The 21,977-nt window shown below is 45.3% G+C and overlaps 1 protein-coding gene across 5 annotated transcripts in view; it reads right to left on the bottom strand.

The window, feature by feature from the left end:
* The window catches only part of LOC144179609 (sex peptide receptor-like), a 429,469-nt gene that overhangs the window by 102,520 nt on the left and 304,972 nt on the right, over positions 1-21,977 (bottom strand). For 2 of the 5 annotated variants that reach the window (XM_077708023.1, XM_077708022.1), the window contains one exon: positions 21,206-21,307. The exons of the other annotated variants lie outside the window; for them this stretch is intronic. The gene's annotated coding sequence lies outside the window, so the exon portion shown is untranslated. The remainder of the gene's footprint in view (positions 1-21,205; positions 21,308-21,977) is intronic. 5 annotated transcript variants of the gene reach the window in all.

Raw genomic sequence — 21,977 nt, 5'->3', positions numbered from 1 at the left:
ACGGTAGATGCCCATAGTTTTGAGGGCGCCCATGGCTTGACTGGTGATAACTATGGTTGTGGGTGTCTCGAACAAAGTGCGAACGAGCACATAAAATAAATTTTACAAGCTAAGTAAGTAGAAAGCCTGAGATATGGAACACAAAAATGGTGCTCCAATACGTACCGCAGCCATACTGCTACCGTTCTGCTACTGCTCGGGGTGCTAACGTCAGCACAACGTTCATTTACAACGCGGTAGTTGTTGAGTACTACACAACGCGGCACTACACAACGTAAAGTAGTAGTTCCAAGAATCCTGGCCCCAAGCGCTCTTTATATTTTTTCTCTTTTCAGCGGTAGCCATCGTTTGATATCTTTCAGCATTTCACACTGCTGATTCGAGTGTGTCGGGTCGTCAATGTTCGGAATAAACAGCTTTGGTCCTCTGAGAGGCAAGTGGGCCAGGACTGGTAAATAAATGGTCAATATCGTTTATTATTTCCGGTTAAAAAGCTAATTTTATTATGTCACGCTTGTTTGAACGGAGCATGTGTATGAGTGTCATGGTAGCCAAACAGGCGGCTATGCTGAGGGTCCAGACGGTTGTCGGTCCCTCTTGAAGAAATTATAAGTCGATACATCTTTCTCAATACACGATTCGAGTCACTCAGAAGCAAGACGTAAATTCTTTAAAGAAAAGGCTAGTCAGCCACAGCCGCTGATTGAACGCCGCTACCATGCGCTAGGCACGTTACCGCTACGAAGCTATAGGCGGCTAGGTAGCCTATGGTGTCCACAGAAGGGGCTTACTTGGCTTACGTGAGAACGGGTTTCACAGCTTGAAACGGCATGTGACAGTTCGAGCTGTCTCTGCACCTTGTTCCTCAGCCTCCACAGATTCCCAAAATTGTTCAGCTACGAGCAATATTATTTTCATTCGTTCCTTCAGGACGCTGCCATCGGACCAATTCACCGCTCTGTTTTCCTTATATCGGGTTTTTTTTTTATTCCAGTGTTTATTTCGGCACAGACGTTTCTAAAGATTGCACTGCAACCGGTGTGCAATGTTGATCCCTTGCTACTCATCATGTATTCAGAACGAGTATGGATTGGACGGGAACAACTGTGGATTGACGGGGTACTATTTTTAAGGCAGTGGAGACATTATTAGTCACAATTATGAGATAGAAGTACCATGTTTTTTACATGGCGATTTTGATATCGGGATACTTGCGTTCACAACCATACACCAACCTCAATTTTCTACGCAGTCATTGACAGATTGACACTCGTCCTTTACACTGAAGAAAAGAAATCGTGAAAACTCTTGGGGGGACACCAAGACACCCACTAATGACACGCGCTACTATAGGCAGCTAACTCTAAACCAACTTCGTATCTCCCTTTCCTGCGACGTCCTAGCTGATGTCGCCACTCTGATCCTACACGATATATAAGCGACAAAACTTCGCTATGGCCGTTGAAAATAAAGCACGACACTAAACGATTGCTTAAACTGACATCTAAGAAGAAAACTCACACATTGGTACACGACGTGTTATACACCTTGCTCTTCTCCAAAATACCTAATGCTTCTCTTTCGAAGCTAATCTCCTCATGCGAGATACTAGTTTATTTTTCTTGAAGCTAGCGATGCGAGCATGCCCGCTTGACCTGCCATAAAGGTGCAAGTTTAGTGTTATACGTTGAGGGCCTCCTTGTACGATCACTGATGGTACAGCTCGGAGCTCGTGACGTTAAGCGTTTTTTGGAACGTGGCCTGCAGTGGCTGTTCAGTTGGAGGGAGAAGAGATTGATGCTGCTTCCCAGACGGCCAGGCGCGTGTCGATTGCCGGAACGTGACAGGCGTGCCCATGTCGGTGTTGATCAAGGGAACGTGCCTCGAGACGTGTTCTGCGACCTAACGGTTGCTTACTGGGGAGACGTTTGCTCGCTGCCGTATGACGTGCCGGGGTGTTACATGTAGACTTCTTCCTCCAATGATTTGTGCCTCTGTGCGGGATCATTAGAGCCTTGCTATGCTTTCGGCCAGTGGACAATACACCGGAAAATAATTCGTGTGCTAATCAAACTAGCCTGATGCCCGTTCGGTCACCCGTTCGGTCACAAAGCCATCTCTTCTGTTTTAGCCCAAATAGACGTCCAGGTCTTGTGAAACGAGCATGCACTTTGATAACGCGTGCTTGACCTTTGTCTGAACAGAGAGCACCTGGCCGCTGTAAATACTCGGGTCCGCGTTTTGATAAGCTGCAAAAGGTTATGTACATGCTTGCAGGTAATACTGGTCAGGCACAGGCATTGTCGGGCTTTGAGCAGCGGGGCTGTGTAACCGGGCCGTAACCTGTCCAATGAAACAGAAAAGTCCCAAATAAAAGAAAAACCACTCCCCGTGATGGGAATCGAAGCAGGGTCCCTCGCGCTATAAAACTGGCGTCTATCCCAATGAGCTATCAGCGTATTCCAGCGCACACCACATTTCCCTTGGGTTATTTGTAGCGTTGGCTTTTAACATCCGGGTACCCGGTGAAGGGAGAAGCGCCGACAGCTAAGCTGTTTCTCCATCCTTGCACTGCTAGTGCAAGCTGCGCTAATTTTTTTCATCACCATGCATTAGGAATGGGAGAATCAGTGGGAGGAATATGAGTGTTATTCAAGGAGGTATACAAAATAGAACGGCTTTATTACAATAATCATATCCCGAATTACTGTTCGTCCGACGGCGAAAACGCAACTTACGTTTGTCGTAATTGCTAGAACAAGCGTTTCCTTTTCAAGAGCCTGAGGCATGTGAGTCACATGGGCAATGCATTTCTGCTCCGGCATCGGGAAAATGAAACAGTGCGGCCATCGTTTTTACTGCTTCTCAAGTTAAACTTCAATGCACACAACTCTCAGTATCATACTCGCTCAAGGCGCATATTCCAAAGCACGACGGATCTGCTTCGCACGGCCTCGTAATGATGTTGACGGTGCAGAAATCTATCTAGGCTATCCTTTGAGGTTATGATAAAATATTCGGATGTTCGCATTGTAAGCGGCACTCCAATTTTGCGCCTGCGATCACTTTCCATTGCCTGCTCAGAGGCAGCAGCGCCTCGTTCTCAATCTCCCCGCCTACCCTTAAATGTCCTTTAAATATTAACTGTTTGCCTACGTAACTATAAATGTAATTGTTCAATATCTAGTAGTATACTCACTCTTTTACTGAGATATATGAATAACCGGATCTCTATACCTATTTTGGGTTCTGTACGTCATAAATGTGGCTTGTAAATACCTCTCGGCGTTTGGGTTGTTACAGTGTAATGTTTTCATTTGATGTTTCATGTTTCGTACATTTGCACGATCTTCCCGGTGTAATCAATGAATGTCATTTGTGTTTCCCGTGAGCGGTGGTATACGTTTGGTAGATTAATAAGCAACATATAGTTTGAAGCCGTAGGATAAGTGACGAGTTGTTCAACAAATAACCAGAGATGTGATCTCCAATAAGCATACATTGTGCGAAGGCATGACGTGGCTTCTTGAGCATTAATGCGACCGTGCGAGAAATATGGCGGATAAAATGGCATAGGTTTGCAGAAATCTGGCTCATATTTTCATTGCTTGCAAATGCAACCAATGGGGAGATGGAAGACAGAGATGAAGCGGCAACTTTATGCGATGGCCGATGTAAGTCCTATCCACAGTATTCAAGACCTATCACATAGACGCAATATATACAGGTCAGAGGTTGCCTTGTGGTACATTGCCCAGTGCACTATTTCTTGATCCAGCGGGGCCACGGACGCTGCGCTTGTGAATGACGATCCTCCGCAATGAATGAATGGTGCTTCGCTGATCTTGCATGTGATTAGGTCTCAGTATCTTTTTAGGATGCTGCAGGCCTCAAAACTGGGCCTTCACTGGCAACTCCTCATCTGCAGCTCGAGCAGGTAGCCGATTCCCGGTTTTAGCGAGTGGCTACGTTCCGTTCGCGGCCGTTAACACAGCGCCATGTCTGGCCGATGTACAATTTTCCACATGACCGGGTAATGTCGTAGGCGGCTGCATTATCAGCCTCCCGCAGTGTGACTCTAGACACAGCGCTTGCCCACTTCTTCGCAGTTGACCCTTTTTCACTGCACCCTCTGTGTTTTCATCTCTAAGAAAAGGAGGTCCACTCCTGAGCGGCCAAGGATCTTTTGAGGTTGTGGCTTGCCTTGTCTACAAAGACGACAACTTTCCTCCTTTTAGGACTGGCACGCGACATCTGTTTCTGAGCAGTAGTGCGTACGTAGGTCATGAGCTTGTTGATGATGCTATAGAGAAGCTTACCCCGATGTACGGCGGAGCAAACACTCTTCGTTTGAGTCCAAAAACTGGACAGTACTCGGAGCTTGCAGGAGCCGGACAGAGAGCTCTCCAGAGTAGAGTTCGTCACCGCCTTCTTCACCCTCTTCGAATGGGCCGAAAAGTACGGGAGGAGTGCCTCTTTCGAGTGTGGGAATTTATCTTTTAGTCGTATATTCCTAAAGTACTCAAGTTTTTTTTTTTTAATTTCTAAGCATTAAAAACTTTCTTTTCGAAAAAAACACCGCAGGTGATGTCTCCCGGAGTCACTTAAGGAAGGCGCATATGATTGAAAAATGGGCTTGTAGCTTTACGGCAAAAGAAATTGTCGGTTACCCTAATGTTACGTTTTTTTTTCAGGATGTAAACGCTACCTATTTGCATCACAAACGTTTCATTCTTCACAAAAAAATGCAGTAGACATAATGACGAGCCGCTAAGCGAGCAAACAATATTACCCACAGGAACTTCGCTACAGTTGTGTGAAATTTCCCGCTCGCGAGAAAACACGCACTAAGAGCAGCGCCACACTGAATACAAGTGTCGAAGTTTCGGGGGTGTGCTCGCTTTATAAAAGCAGAAAAACACCCCACGCCTTATCCGTTCTTGTCTAAATCGCCCCACCCAGACGCGTAACCTCGCCATTCGCCGTAGAGTGTTGAGCGGAATAAGTAGAGGATACGTTTCATCCTCTCGAAAAATAAAAGAATCTTGTTTGTTATCTTCACGTCCAAGTTCAACATTCCGCATGAGAAAAGTTGATCGCAAGAGTGTCAGCTCACATGGGAGCAATTTGCTCACTCAGACGTTTGAGCTCTGTCGTTTTCAGATGCGTTGGCAGCGGAACTTCGGCAGTAGCTTCACTGCCAAGCCCCCCGAAAGAAGGACCTCATTCGTATGCATTTATGCAAACGCAGGGCTGCTCGCTCTTTATCGTGGCGAGAAAGTAACATCTGTGGCAAGCTCTTGCGCACTGTATTTGCTCACCTCGCGTGTAGCGTAAGCCCGCAGTAGACGCCAAGCGCAATAAAAGTAGAGCTATACTTCCGAGGAATATTCTTTTGCGTGCCAGCTTTAGCCACCCTCCCCCCCCTATTCTGTATCTTTTGCTGTGTTCGAGAAAGAGATAAATGAGTTTGATGCTATTTAGGTCACATGCCCCATCCTGCACCGCAGCTATGAGGTGAGTAAAGTTGCCTTACATATTTTAGGCAAGAAATGTGCTGTTTTTTGAGCGTCAATTTCATTTAGGTTCTGCGTGATCCTTGAATTGAATTTAGTGTTTTTAGATACGTGGATGAAAAAGTGAGACACTGCTGTTCAATAGGATTACCTGCCAACCTATTCATATCGCAGGTTTTAATTCAATCGATCAGGGTAACCCCGATACCCGGGAGGTATAGATAAGAACCTCTCAGCTGCTGACCATTCAAACGTTCGAACGCTCGTTTCGTTGTGGCCGCTGCTGCATGCTTTGATAAATTAGAATAAAAAGTTGCAGTTTCCCCTGCTCAAAAAGACGCTGCACGCTGTGGTGGTTTGTAGTGTGGCATAAATGCTACTCTTTCGTGGGGTACATTATTTATGGAAGTTTGTGACAGGAGTTTAGAAAGCATTCACAAATTGTTGTCTTTTTTTAATCAGAAAATGATATCAAGCATTTTTCAGTTTTGTTGTGAATACTTGTCTAAAGCCAGAATTCACTGTATAAAATTTATGATACAGTGGATAACCATGCCAAAAAGTACAGCATTTATGATGTAATTCCTAGTTTCAGTAACTTGTTTGCCTTAACCAATTAAAACACTTGCGATGAAGAGAGTGAGTTTTGCGCAAAATTTCTGATACGGCTCAGCGCTATACCACTTTTTATGCTAGGGAATTGATTGTCTTTTTTATACTCCGCGCGAGCTGTGCTGTCAACAAAAATCTTAATAAAAAGAACGCGTTGTGTACATTTCCGCGTGGCAGTCTAAATGCACTTCGAGAACTGTAAATGCTAGAAGTTATGCCGTCCGATTATTATTTCCGAAAACACAGTTCATCTTGTTACAGTCTGTGGGATTCTTCAGGTAAGGTGATAAGGCGTCGTGGTGCACGGCGGAATATCAGAAGCACCCTATCCCCCGCTAACCGATCATTCCAGTTGCAAACTTTTGCGCCTTTTAGAAATATCCGAAGTTCTAATACGCATCCGTGCGCATCTTTCTAAAACAAATATCTGAGCGTTAGGCCAACATGAAAAAAATAACGATAGGGAGGTCGGTGATTACATTTCTCTTGATGGATAGGGTAAGAAGCGCATTCTTATTTCCCTTACACAGCTGTTTATGTTTATGGTGTTATGTTTTTGGCTGGGGTAATAACCGAAGATATGGTCAGGGGGCAACTGCAAGCTGGATGGTAACACTTATCGTTTGCGAACATTTGATGCACGTGTCACAAGCTTCCGAGAACCATTTTATATCGTTAAATTTTGCACCCCTCTTTAAGTTACATACAAACTATTGCCATCATTAAAAAAGGCGTTTATGCAAATATGGCACAAATGATTCTGAACACACAGCTAAACCCTGTGGTGGGTCCTGGTGAAACCATCTCTTCAATATATTTGTGAGCCCAGCGCAGATCCTGTACGTATTGTGCTCGCACACTTTATAGCAGCTTCAAGGATTTGAGAGAAATCAGTGGTTGAAGCAACAGAACTTAAAATCGCAGACACGAGTACAAAAAAAGTGAAAACTGTAAATCCACGTGTTGTTGGGTGCCTTAAATAACGTTCGCATCGGTACACGTCCGATTGGTGATACGTTTTTTGTGCACAAAGTGGTGGTCACGATGAATGCCAGCACCGAAAACACGTGTCGGTACGAGATGTGGTACATGATAACAAGCCGGAGGCATTCGAAATCTGTTGCGGATATTTCAACTCGTTGCGCATAATATTTTCGTGTCTAGTCAGCTGGGACGCAAGCACACGCCTCCGTTTGTCTTACATTGCCGCAGTACAACACCCCACAGTAAAGAATCACTCCTTGACAATCCATCGCACTTGCAACGTTCCTACGTGTGCCGTGTTTCTCTGTTTGTCTGCAGTTCTAAACTATGCCCTTCGTAGGGCGAGGCTAAAGCACATAATTTTTAAATCTTGTACATGCCTAATTGTTGTATCAAAACTAAGTTTTCCCTTTTTTCATGGAGTGGCCACTAAATGCAGAAGGTTTGTCTAAAATGCGCTAATATTTCAGGTATGTATTAGTTTATTACGTTTTGTAGGAATTTATCTTGCAAATTTAAGGATACACCTAATAACGGTTCCAAATGTTCTTCTACTGAAAACATTTGCAGCCTGTCTCAGGTGTTCTGGGGTATTTTCTACCTCCCATTTACTTACTTGTACCTTAATTTTTCGATAACTAAAAACATTCATCGGTCAAATAGGTGTACCTACGTGCTTTGAAGGCAAAAACTGGGCGCTACTGATCGAAATGTTTCTACAGCTACTTTGCGTTAGCGTCTTTTTGTTCGCTTTTGTTTCTTGCTGTTTCGGCGCAAACTACTTCAACAAGCCGATTGGTCACTCTTTACGCGACGGCTTCTCCACAACCAGAGCTTTCGACGCCTGGTTGAGACTCGTTCCACTCAGAATCCGTCGTGGGCATCGTTTACTCGGCTAACTGCCCACTGGCAACAGGGTAGAGACGTCCAATAAAAAAAACGTGGTGGGGTCGTGGTAGTGCCCTCGGCAGCTACTCTGAAGACCAGAATTCAATTCCCACACGAAGCAAATTTTTTTGTTATTTTCTCTATGGCCCCTGGAAGTTTTAATGCACTGGAATAAAATCTCTGGAGGGGTATCCCAATAGAGGTCTTGTGTAGAATTAGTCCTGCAAAAGAAAAATATTGGTCATTATGTTATAATAACTACGTCGTAAATTTCTGGGCTCTATAGTCTTCACTTCATCTGTTCATTTATTATTTTTGTGTGTGCGCTGTCAACTCCGCTGTTTGGAGCTCTGCGTAGCCACTAACATTATGCGGTGCGTGACGTCAAACGAAGCGTTCCGAAAGGTCAAACATTTTAGCTAAATATGTATAAGCGTCCCGACCCAATTATTGCATTACCGCCGAAACGTAAACATCTTTCAGAGCAAACGTGTTTCCGCTCAAGAAAATGCTTAGACAAATCAACAACCGCCTCAGAAGCAGTGCGTTCGCAGCAAAAGCTCAATGAAAGTAGCACGCCTAGCCATAGCGCTAGGAACTTTGCCGGATGTAATCAATGAAGTAACCGCAAGTCACACCGGAACATTTCTTTTTTTGTGTGATCTAAGCAGAGTTATGGCGCCGTTTCCCAAGGAATATTAGCTTGGAGAAGATGCGCTCAACACCGGACGTAAAAGCAACCTGTAGAGCATGCAAGTGGCGCGTGGTGTATGTTTATGTGGTTCTGGTAAGAAACGATTGCTTTAAGTTCACGTGGTCCGTTTCACATATTTTTGGCTTGGTATCCTACATGTATACATTAAACATAATTTGCTGTGCTGTGTCACCATTCTCTGCGAACACGCTGGCACAAAAAGCTCCGCTATTTCTACTCTTGTCATTCATTTCAACTTCGCGGCGGTTATCAAACAGAAGAAAGTCTTGTGGGGTCCCAACTAATATCTTCAGGATACCGGGCATGTCACCATGAGTACTAGACGCGAGGCGCAGTTGCTGCCTCACGTAGAATACTGGAATACCAACACCTTGACAACACACTGAGAGCGAATTGATTTCCGGTGTACTGAAGCGGTTCCACATACTTGCAGCCAGATGATCGATACCGATAATCGTGGGGCATTTACCTCTTCACGAATTGCTTTGCTGGTGCGTTCGGTTACAATCACGTTGGTAGCCAGTATAGTGGCTAAACCCCCACCAGTCTGTATGGGCCTCCGCAGGAAGAAACTGGCGTGAAATCACATTTTCAGTCGGACATTCTCGGTTAATTTATCAATTCTAAATCTGTCAATAGCTAATTACATGTGCTCCAGTTGTCTTTTCGAATAACGTAGCTGTCACTTAGAGGTGGTGACTAGGTGAAATTTTACAATAAAATCTCTCGCGCTGTTGTTGTTTTTGTGTTTTATTCTGTTTTTTTTCATTTATCCTTGATATCGGCGGACACAATTCCTCTCTCTTGCTAAGCTCATAATTACTAAGAATTTAAAACTCGTCAGAACAATCTGGGCTCACTAAGTTTAGCAGACGTGTTATTTTTGCGGCATTGTAATTTGGGGTGACGAAATGGCCTCAAAAGGCCGAGGACGTTTAGGAGCTTTCCCACAAGGTTAAAAGCAAAAACAAGCACTGGCCCTTTTCAACGACGTCAATGCTTACACAAGAGTTTTGCAGTGGGAACACAGCAATATAAAACTTGGCTCCTTGCAGGCTTATTAGAAGGCGGAATATTACAAAGTCATTAAACGTTTTAAGTTTACCATTGAATAAACATCGGAGTTTTCTTGTTACGTGGTGGAGTTATCTTTGATGTAGTGCGCGGAGTCATCCTGGCCCTACCTTCGCACCGTCTAAGCATGAACTATATCTTCGAGTGCACGCTGGTCGTGGCGGGCAGCTTCAGTCGCGCCACGACCACAAATTGACCATGTCCCCAGTTCGAGAAACAGCACGAAGATAAGGCATGACGAGACACGAGCCGACGTTGTGCGTCCCGCCCATAGAGAATCATACTAATATATACTACATGAAAATCTGGCGCTGCAATCAGCGGCCCTCATGGGCGCCGCCGTTGCAGCTAGCGACGTTCCTCGCTTGCTTGGCTTAGCTAGCCATATTGCTGCTTTTTTGTCTCGAAGCCATCACCAACAAAAAGGGCAACATCGTTTTCTTGTTCATCTTGCATGAAGCTTCTAGATAACCCTGACAGGAAACATCTTTCTGAAACTTCAACTTTATCACCAAACAAATTTGATTAACCCTCTTCAGTATCATCCTTACTTGCATCCAGAGGCAACTTTTCAGCCTGTTCGTGAGCCATGCCGAGGACAAGTGGAACGTGCCTGCCGGGTACATGACGCAACGCTCGCTGAAGCGCGGCTCAACTAGACAGCGCCACAAGATATCCCGCTAGTGTACTTTAGTATAAAAGTCTATGCCCCCCGCCCTCTGGTCTGACGTGGCACCGAGAACCTTGGCCGATTCGTAGCTGCCTGCCGTAGTCAGAAATCATCAATGCCGTCACCGTCAGTCGTAGCGGCAACCGATTCTTCAAGGCATATCTCCATTGCATTGCTCATCCGCATAGCAATCCTCGCCGTGCCTCGGCCTCGACACGGGCGATCGTCGCCTACAGAGGAATGATCTCACGGGCACATTGGTGGACAGTGACCCATTAGCGCTATGACTCACCACTGATCACAATGAGAGCAGCCTTAGCAGGCTCTGTCGTTTCCGCAATGTATATAGTCTAAATCAATCGTTAGAATTTCTTGTTGTTCATGTCCTATGTCCTGCCGCCCCGCAAAATTGTTTTCTCTCTAAATACTTCGGCAGCTGCGGTATGTAGTCGGAGCCGTCAAAGCATACCAAACCCCAGTTCTGGGGCTTGGTCGCTTGGAGGCTTGAGCCAGAGCCACTTTGCGATCGCACAATTAACTCACTTCGGAATTTTAAGCGGAAGAGAAAAGAACAGAACGGGCATGTTAACCAAGAAAGAAAAGTCCGAAAATAAGCGTATAAATGCGTGATGTGTGCGACACGTTGTTTGAGTTGATTAGGAAGCCAAGTTTTATTGTAGCTTGATCTGTGAGGCGACGAAGGTAATTAAAGAGCTCAGGCATACCGGTTTTGTCGCGTAAAAAGTTCTTACGCTTCGAGCAATTACAGCCGTCTTACTTCCAGTACGGCCGTTGCGATGGCTGAGTGGGCAGAGGCATTGTGCTGCTAATCATAGGGACGCGACTTCGATATCGCCGGCGCCGTCGTTTCTCTTATAAAGGCACAAACCAAGAACCACTGTGCCGAGATTTCTTTCACGTTATAAATTCCTGGGTGGTCAAAACTATTCTGTGGCCCTGCACTGCAGTGACCTCCTCTCCACGGCGTAGCTTCAGCCGTTAAGCAACAAAATTTAGCTCTCTGCATCATCAGCAAAAACAGCACGAAATTATTTACACGACATCGTACACGTTTGTGTAATCAATCGTCAGAGGTTGCTTCCCAGCGAGTTACAGGTGATAACTTCCGGGCAAATATTCTGGAAAATTGCCGGCTAAACTCAATACGGTGTACAAATTACGCTGAACCCATAAATACTAGCTTTTCCAGTAATTGCGCCCCAATTCTTTGTATGATTCCCAGGATAGAAAAAAGAATCACCATTAACAAACTGCGGTAAGCACAAAAGCTTCACCTTCATTGGTTTGCTTCAGTTTCATAGGCGGTGACCACTGAAAGCGACAATGCAGGCAGCCATAACGTTGGTTTCAAACGAAAGTTTGAACTTCCCATATCCATTCTACGTTGATTCGGTGCCGAAAGATGTCTTCTTTGCCAAAAATTACCTAATTAGACATTGACTTTTCCTTCCTCAGTGCAGTGCTTCAATAACGCAAACAGCAACGGCTGCAGCTGCTCTTTGCGTCACAATAAACCGAAGCAAACGAGGCAACGGTAATGTTAACGGTATAGAAGCAACCGAATGCAACGCTACCATGTACCAAGCTGTTTTGTTCTAATCAGTCGGGCTTTCTCGGACTCGCTTATTGTTTGCTGCTCCGGAACACGAAGCAAAATATTTGTTCAGAGGACCCGTGATCAGTATTGAGGCTTTGTTGAAGAAAATAGCAGTGTTTTTTTCAAATTAAAAGTGCGTGACAAACCAAGCGCTTGTGCGCAGCATAGTGGCACAGCGGCCAGTCTGGAGGAGTAGCGCCATTCAGCGGCACCCAGGAAAGACGCTTCGTACGGCAGACGTTCCCCACACTTTAAAATACTGACTTTAGCCAACATAAGTGCTCCCGTGTCTGTTTCAACGCTGCGAAAACACGTAAAGAGTCACAATAAAAGCGGCTATGCACATAGTACTGTACAATGGGTGCACAATTAGTTGGCCCGGTATTGCACGAGCTATTGCACCGACATCGAAACAAACTTGTTGGCGTTTGGAATCGTCGCCTGATCTATCGGCTGGGCTTCCTTCGTATTGTTTCTTGGTTTCTTTTTGTTATTTCACTTTGAAACTTGCCAAAACAAAAACTTTCACTTACGTTTTTTAAACTTGCGAATGGTTATTGTTAAAATAATTGCCGTACACGTTTAACCCCTTTCAGTGTAAGTTGCGCACTATAACAAGTGGCGGAGACCCTTGACTTCACGCTTTTGCCATTTTGTAGCGTAAGCTACACCGGCCGAGGTTGAGCGGTTTCGCGTGTGCCGTGAAGGGCCGTTCTGCGCAAGCGCGAGAACATTGGAATGGATTGAATCGGATCGGATCGCATCGGATATTGGCTTGAATTGGATTGAATTGGCTTGCATTGCATTTGATTTGGATTAGATTGGATTGGATTAAATCGGATTCTGTTGGATTGAAATGTAATCCAATTGGAGTACAGGTGCGGAACCTTAGCTCACGCTACGTATATCCTGGCATAGCCGAGCTAAGCCACTGCTAATTTTTCTACCTTATTTTAGAGAGGCTACTCTCATGAGTGGTATATTCGTCTTCTATGTGAGCTACTCTATCGACCTACGCAACTTGATACTTCTTCACGCAGCACAAGCAAGGATTTGATTCCCCTTGGTGCACTGCGCACTCTCGCTCCCACTTGCCTAATTACACACCAAGAGACGAAACAAAACCATTACTGAGGTTTGTGTCACTAAAGATTTAGGACTGCAGGAAGCAATGTTCTCATGCCTGCGCTGTTTTCTACGAGCTCTAGACGTTGTGTGGGAATAATGACACGCCTCGAATGGGGTTTTTTAGGTACGAGGCTTTTCATCACCGCAGACTGGACGGCTGTGCTTCGACAAATATGTCATTAATACTTGCATAATAAGCAATAAGCAAAGCCTACTCACAATAAAGATCAAAATGCGGCTGGCTCAGCATACTGGCGATTTCCCATGGGCTTTAGCCGAAGCATTTTAGCTATGTCTGGCGTTTCGAATGCATGCTGTTTAAGAAACCCTGTACGAGATATAGCAGGAAACGGTGTCTCATGAGTAAGCGTTTAATTTGTGTAATATGTTTTTTACAGATTCACCTCCAGCTTGTTTTTCCATTTATCGCATATATTCTCTCCCACTGTATTTCTTTCTTTTAGCTGAATTTTTATTGATGTTCCTGTAATGCAGCATCTGGCGTGTAGTAAATCTTTCAAGCTGCGTGTTGTATATGTCTACCTATCAAGCAGTATAGTTAATCTGAAATATCATACCCTGCTTTCTCGCTCAAAATTCTGACCTCTCAGGAACCTAGGGAAACCACTTCAGAAAAGTGATACTTGGACCAAAGCAAGAAGTAAACGTGGAGATGAAAACACTAGAAGAATATTCAGGATTCCGAATATTTTATGTGGAGTTTGCTGTCAAATCTTGCTCCCCATGCATTTCTGCGGGATAGTTTCCATGGCTCAGGAACCTAGACGCAAAGCGTGCAAGACTTGAAACTGTGCGCACAGCACGTTTTCACCCCCAATATTAGCAGCGCAAAATAAGTTTCAATTACGCTAAATAACTGCAAAGTAATCGCTGTTGAAAATACTGCCATGAGCGGGAAAGCTGCATATGTGCTATTTTACGAAAATACAAAACGAATTTATGATGGCTGATTGTAGGCTTTAATCTGTCGATGCAATGCAGGCGATAAGGCGCGCTGTAGTGGAGGGCCCCAGATTAATTTTGACCACCTGTGGATTTCTTAAGTGCGCTGAAATCTCGTACACACTGCAGTTTTTGCTTTTCGCCTGCATCAGGAAAGCGGCCGCTACGACCGGGAATCGAACCCGCGTCCCCATGTTCAGTAGCGCAACGCTTTAGCCACTGAAGAATTTATGATAAGTCTTAAACGGTCTTTTCATATTTCTACTAGATAAACGGCCCAATAGACGTCTTTGTGTTTTTGAACATACTCCACCCTCTCACCTAACCGCGACAACTGGCTGATGTACACCTCGACAGTGTGCTCACATAAATAATTGGTACAAAGTTCCACACGACCGTCTGACCTAACCGACGGAATAATTATTTGTCAAAACAGAAATAATTTATTTGTGCCGCTCTCAAACACAGTGAGCCCCAATTCCACTTCTTTTCACATTCCACGCTTCACACAAAATTTCATGCTTATTTCCCAACTTAGAGGCTAGCTGCGCGCCGACCGATGAAATGCCATTCCGTGTGTGATGCCGTTAGCTCTTCCAAGCGGAATTCAGTCAGGCAACAAACAAAAAACGCTTGTGGCAGCCATACGAATCCTCAGGTTACGTCGCCGCTGATCATTCACCATTCATAACCAGTACAGCCCGAAGAAAACGATCCCCAAGAACCGCATCATCATCAATCACAGGCTGATGGGGTTGATCACGAAGTGGGCTTGTTTCTTGCCTCTCAGAGTACTGCCACAACACTTGACCTTTGCGCCCCATCCTTAATAGTATTCACCCGCACCGACGGAACATGTTGCAGTACCAGCCATGAGCGAGGGCGATTGAGAGAGACGCCAGGTTGCAGGAAAGATCCTACTAGGGAGGAACGTGACTTCGGGGCAGCGTTTCCAATTCGTAGATGGCCGCGGAGCTGACTGCGAACTGTTCTGGCGAGGAGCCCTCTTATTCATATTTGATGAGGATGCTTGCCTTTGCCGTTGTGGCGTGGAACCCAGCCACCTACAGCAATGGATGAGGGCCTTTGCTTCGCGCATTGCCAGTGGAGCTTCGACTGGGAAGATGGGTTTCAATCAGAGCCTACGCCAAGCAACATGCTTTTTACTGCCAGTAAAGCTATTTGGCAGAGTACGTCCCCAGAGAGGACGTCAGACAAACTTTTCGGGTGTAGGTAGACAGTACTCTGCAAGGCAGTTTGGGCGCAAAGATGTGGTAAAGTTTTCTAGACGGCACTGGAAACGCGTGAAGTGTAGTACGGTTGATATCAGCTAGAAATGTCCACGGACATCTCGGTTTAAGTTTCCAGATAAGTCAGTTTTGTATACATAAGTTTCCTGACGCCCCGTCGATCTATGCGCCAACACGAAAGCAAAGTCAGCCAATTTTTGTACTCATGCACTTCGTCCTCACGAACTTAAAAATTCTATTTGCGCAAATAAACTGTGATTAAAAAAGCTGCATTTTCATTCCAACCAGGTGGACGCAAAAAAAAACTCGAGGTCATGATACAATATTACAATTGGGTAACAAAATATCCTATAATTCAATGCATTTAGCGTAGAATGGATACAAAAACGTCCAACCACATCTTAGGATTGTCCCATATTACCAATAGGTTAAAATATCAACATTTCGCCTGCTAATTCATCAATAATAGAAGTAAAACCTCTGTGCTATAGGACAGAAGCAGATCCAACTGATCGCATAGAAATTGCAGATTCCAAATACGCCTGTTTAATAAAATAAACAAACGGAAAGTAAGCAGAAATAATATTTATTTGCATTTTTATTGCTTTGAGAGAATTATTACCAGAAGTTTTTTTTCTCGATAACAAAGCCTTTTCCTTCAATTTCAGATGATTAGATGATATCAAGTATATCTTAATATTTATGTCACATGCAACGGAAGCACCTAAACTTGTATTAAACCGTGAATAAATACAATGCTCAGTACCTTGGAGTAATTTTGTTGAATTACTCAGATAACCCACGTCCACACCACAATATTGTTGTAACTGCAATATTTATTAATCAACAAGTGAGAAATAACAACCATACGAATTCTGGTGCATAAAACAAACTGGTGTAAGTTCCAAAAGATGCGTACGAGGTTTCTCGCTTCAAAGTAGCTGACGGGCTCACTTGACCTAGGTAGTTTTTTTTCTAACTACACAACGCAAGGTTCCGTGACACATGCCCGAAAATTGGAGTAAAGCCGAGTGGAAGAAAGACAAAATTCAAAAACCCAAACAAACAAAACACAAGGAAAAGCCCTGTGACACAGTTCCCCCACCATTGCTGTAGAAGACCACGTGAATGACCCAAGACTGCCGATGCAAGGCCTGAAATGTTTGACCTACTCAACACCTGCGGAGAGAGCCGCCTATCACGGGATCACCGCTGGTCGGTGGCACAACGCTACACGTGTAGAAAAGAAAGGTAGGGATCCTATGAATAAGAAAAGAAACGCACGAACCGTCGTAGTTATGAGCAACTTCCACAGCGAGAACAAGAATACAGCAAACGTGCACGCAGGACACTCGCCAGACTTCAATTGAACATTTTACTTTGCTGGCATGGAGCACGAAGTGATAACATTTACGCGAAAACAAACTGATACAGTAAACGCTCGTTAATTTGAGCTCGGTTAATTCGAACTTCCGGTTAATTCGAACTCCTGACATGGTCCCGGCACAGCCCTGTATATCTCAATGGGGCAAAACTCCCTATTATTCGAACGCGTCGGTATTCGAACTATGATTTCCTGGTTTCTATTGCTACTGGCAGAAGAAGTCGGCGCAGAGTGGTTACAATGTGTTGCAAATCCAAATCAAACCAAATTTGCTAGAGATGCACAACAGCGAACAGAAGAACAACACCGTGGCGGGCGCCGTAGGCTCCTGAAACAGCTTACCGTAAAAACCCGCGTATAATACAAGGTTTTTTTCCAAATTTTGCTATGTAAAATTTGTGCCTCGTATTATATGTGGATCCCAAAGTTTTCAGCCGAAAATGTGCACTTTCGGTTTCGGTTTCAGCGGAGGGTGCGCCATCTTGCGATGGCGTTAGCTGGCTGCTGCTTCTCTCAGTCGGCGCTATTTTGATTGTTTTGACCACGCGAAGGGTCGGGACGTTCACCGAAAGTCTATCACGATGGCGGGTACATGAAGGCAGTATTCGGCTGCAATTAAAAGAAACGTTATTTTATGTACCAAGACCATCAGGAATTGCGCCGCAGGACGGCAGTTCGGCGTCACCGAAGGCAGCATTTGCAGGTGGAGAAAGCAACTGATGGCCTGGAGCACTGTTGGGGTTCCCGTCAGTGCTCGTGTTGGACGCCTTTCGCTGCTACCTGGCCGATTCCGTGAAGAAGTTGTTGCGCGAACCCGGCACCGAACTCAATGTCATTCTAGGAGGAATGACATCCCAGCTGGAACCGCTAGACGTTTGCATCAACAAGCTTTTCAAAGACTGCATCAGGTCCAGCTACCAAGAGTGGATAAGGTCAGGAGACCCGTAAGTGACAGCTACCGGATGGCTGACGCGGGCTTCTCCAGCGGTGCTTTGTGGCTGTATCGCGGATACGTGCGCCAGCATCTCAGAGGAGCTCGTCAGTTGCTATTTTTTAAGAAATGCGGCATCTCGAACGCCTTTGATGGCACTGAGGGCCACTTTGTGGGAAGACATTTCCGACAAGGTTACTTCAGGAGACAGTGGCAGCGAACCTGACGATGACTGAGCGGACGTCGGGAGACAGTGCCAGCGAAAACTGACAATGACTGAACGGTAACTGCAGTGCAAATAAATGTTTTCTGTGCTTTTTACCCCGCATATGTGGATGAAAACTTTTTTTCTGATTTTGCTGTCCCCGAATTACACCTCGTATTATACGCGGGTCCGTATTATACGCGGGTTTTTACGGTATTTGGCGTTTACAGAGGGTCCGCGTGCTGCGGCGCATGCCAATATTATTTACAAAGCATTATTTACAAAATTACCTGCCACAAACGTGCAGTAGCGCTAATTCGCAATGACGAGTCCCAAGGTGCCTTCTTTGTGTTGTGCTAGCACCGTGTAGCGCGATTTTCATTCATACGAGCGCCCGCCCACTGATTCAAACTTTGCTTAATTCGAACCATTTATGGTCCCCTTCGAGTTCAAATTAACGAGTTTTTACTGTATTACCTACTAAAAATGATGGCGCCAACCGAGCTGCGTGCAACCCCAAACGGGCCAAGATCTCATTCGCGCGCCCTTGCAGGAATGCTAGCCTTTCGCAAACTGCGGAAGTAACACGTAATGTTCCTTCTGGGTCCATTGACCTCATGTGACATCATTGTAACGAAGCATCCTAACACGCAAATTTAGAATCAACCTAATGCGCAAGCATGGGAACATAGTTGTCAAACATCAACCGTAGCGAAAAACACAAAAACCTATTCTCGGAAAATATCGATCGCGCTAAATTTCGAACATAGTCTGGTGGCTGGAACAGTGACAAAGCTATAGGTCAGCGATCAAGTAAATAATGTGGAAGCTGGTAATTTTTTGATGCAAAACATCTCTTTCTCGGGGGCATGTCACTTGTCCGTGCCCCGTCCGCAGCGCCTCTGATGATGATTGCGGCCGGATGCCTCTAGGGATTGGTCAACCAAAGAATCCATCACGAGATAGCTTCGCGTTCAACCACCGTCTTCATCTCCCGTAGGGGAACCGCTGAAGAAGAAGATGGAGAAGAAGACATAGCTGCGAAGAGGAGGGCGTGTACGTTGCTCTCGGCCGGTGCCCCAACGTCAACAACCTTTCCCTCACCAACGCTGGCGAAGACTACCGATTCTTCCACAGAGACGCAACATCGACAAGAACATGATGGACGAGTTTCGGCACCTCGAGAACCACCGCCAACTCACCGCCACACAACACTACTAGCGTGCCTTTGCCACCGGTGTGCACCGGGACGCGGAATTCCCTCTTGCGGTACTAAACACCAGATCCCTCAACATAACGGCAACACAATGTAACCACACTGAACTCCCATGATGCTTTGCATCCTTATCAGTGTTCCCCATGGGAAGATGGTATACGTTTTTTTCTTGTCGTGATTCCAGATAACCCTCCAGATTTTCCCTGCAACCAGACTCCTTTCTTTACGATCCCCCTCCACACACATACACACACACGCACACGCACGCACACACACACACACACGCACGCACGCGCACACACACACATACACACACACACGCACACACAGTAACCATTTTTTAGGTGTATGCGGCCCATGTAGGATCAGCATGGGCAATATTTTTCTTGACATCCTATGACACTCCACATATGTGTCAAAATGGACTGCATTTAAGCCGGTGCTGTTTGTGGATGGGTGTATACAATACATGACTTCATAACAACTCTTTAAACTTACTCACAAAAGCCCACAAACTTATATAATGCGAGTCGGGCGCCTAAGAATTGACACTTTCCGCTTAGAGAAGACCCTTATGTGGCCACTTCTCCTCACTTCGAATAAATATCTAGAATCATTCTAAAAGGGCTAGGAGACGTACTTTCGCACCCCTTTTTCCCCTACCAACATCGCTGATTCGTTCTACCAGCCCATACATCACCCATCTTCATCGGAAATCGTTCACTGTATATCTAAAGACGGGAATTCTATCGCAGCAGTGACTGCGATAGAATCCGCGTCTTCGGGCAAGACGGCTACAAAGTATAGCCTCTTTCCGCAATGTTTATTTGGAATTATACGGTTTTCACACTTTGTAGCTCATACTTTAGCAAGTTGTTCTTGTTTATTTTCAGAACAACGCTTCATTGTTTACGTTCAGAGGTCCAGGGACAGCAGGTGTGCTTCCTATGTATAACGAGCGGAGCATAGATTTCCCAATACTTTTACTGGCAATATTTCATTCGCACTCATGTATCGGTTGAGATTACGTGTGCTCAGAGATAGTGTGCAAACAGTTCGACTTGAATTGTTTTCGTCCTAAATTCACACCCTAACATCTGTCGTGTGAGGATTATATTGGCGCATTACGTGACAGTTATATATCTTCCTTTCATGGTGAATCACCTTGCCGACTTGAGCAATCTGCACGTTGCTGCATGACTAGACCATCAAATTTTTCATACAGGAAGCCTTCTTAACTACCCCGATTAAAACATCGGACATTAACATTTAATATATAATAATGTTTCGTTACCCTAATATATAAATTGTTCTTGGCTACATTCGCACGACGGTCATTATGTATGTAGATGATGCCTTGCATAGGTTTTTTTTTTTTTTTGCCCTGCCCGAACTTGGGCATTTCACATATTACTGTGTGACCGCTTCTGAGCGGTTGCTTTACAGTGACGAGAGGGTGTCAACTCGTGGGTTCTTACCTGACGGGCGAAAACGCAGACAATTATGGCCCGAAATACTGGAAAAATGACGGGGCAGCCGAATATTCTTTTTTGATTCCTGTATTCCTTACGCTTACTTCGCGCACTATAAACGGGGACCCAACAAAACAGACACACATAGACCAGTTCTCCGCCTTCGACGTATCTTATTGTACGCAAAGTTTCGGTGATGAACGCAAGCCAAACTGCCCGCATTTCCATGTCATTGGATCTTGTATTTTGTTCGCACACCGCAATTGATCGACTTGTGTACTTTGAATTCTTGCGTTTATATTTGCCTACTGTTTCAGACCACCACACTGCTTTTGTCACAACTCGATTTCTGGAACTAAGCTGCCTCCACTTTAACTGAGCAGAGTGCAAAACACAAAGCCTTTGACCAGTGAGAGGTGCAGTTTCTATAACTGTTCACAAGCTATTTAATGTGGCCTTGCGCAACAGGTTGTGTTTCAAACATGTAGACGCCAAGAACTGATTGTAGAGACCTCCAAAAGTAATGAATGGGCAGCGGCGAGATGTATAGCTTCGGCATTCGCGGGACTCTGTACTTACTATCTCACCAACACCTTTCTCCTTCGAGTCCGTTGCATGGTGCCCGGAGTGAAGGAACGACGAAAAGGTGTCGCTTTGTGCCCTTGGGTAGTGGCCAGGCGCCTGCAAGTTCATATTTTCCTAAGTCAAGATATCTTACAATAGCACATACATTTTGACACCAAAGTGTTTTATGACGCGGTACAGCAAGATCTTACTGACGTTATATCCATCACGGAAATGACGCCCCGAGAAAATGTTTTATTGACGGTGTGGCGCCCGGATTCGAGCCCACGAACTCTTTCGCAGCAATGGGAGGTACGCGGTGTTCTGCCAACTGGCCATGGACTCAGACGTAAACAGCTCTACGAACGCACCTGATATCCTTCCAAATGATTCATTCTGGTTGAGCTGCCTCTCAGGACAGGCGAAGCGAAGTAGCGCATCATGACGCTAATGAGCGCCGACAGTTGGCGCCTCGATGCCAGCGCCTTCGTGTACAAGGGACGCGCATGAATTGAGGCACCCTCCACTGCTTACTGCTTTGGGTGTGATGGCTCCTTGTAAGAAAACTTGCTTTAAGCTCCGCTAAAAGGTAATGACTCTGACGGGAGAATGTCGCGTTTGTGACTGCTTTGGTGCGGTGAGAGACATGCCAGCGGGAAACGGAATGCGTTCACGCGTTCATGGTCCAAACCACGGAATGTGCCTCTTGCCTTCTACAAGCTGAGCTTGTCGCAACGCAAGCGTCTACCGTACAGGCCATGCAGCAGAAAATGGTCATATTTTTGCT

Source organism: Haemaphysalis longicornis, unplaced genomic scaffold (genome assembly GCF_048455015.1).
Source record: "Haemaphysalis longicornis isolate Haplotype H1 unplaced genomic scaffold, Haemaphysalis longicornis Haplotype H1 scaffold_4, whole genome shotgun sequence".
Taxonomy (NCBI): domain Eukaryota; kingdom Metazoa; phylum Arthropoda; class Arachnida; order Ixodida; family Ixodidae; genus Haemaphysalis; species Haemaphysalis longicornis.
This window is presented reverse-complemented; position numbering and strand designations above follow the sequence as displayed.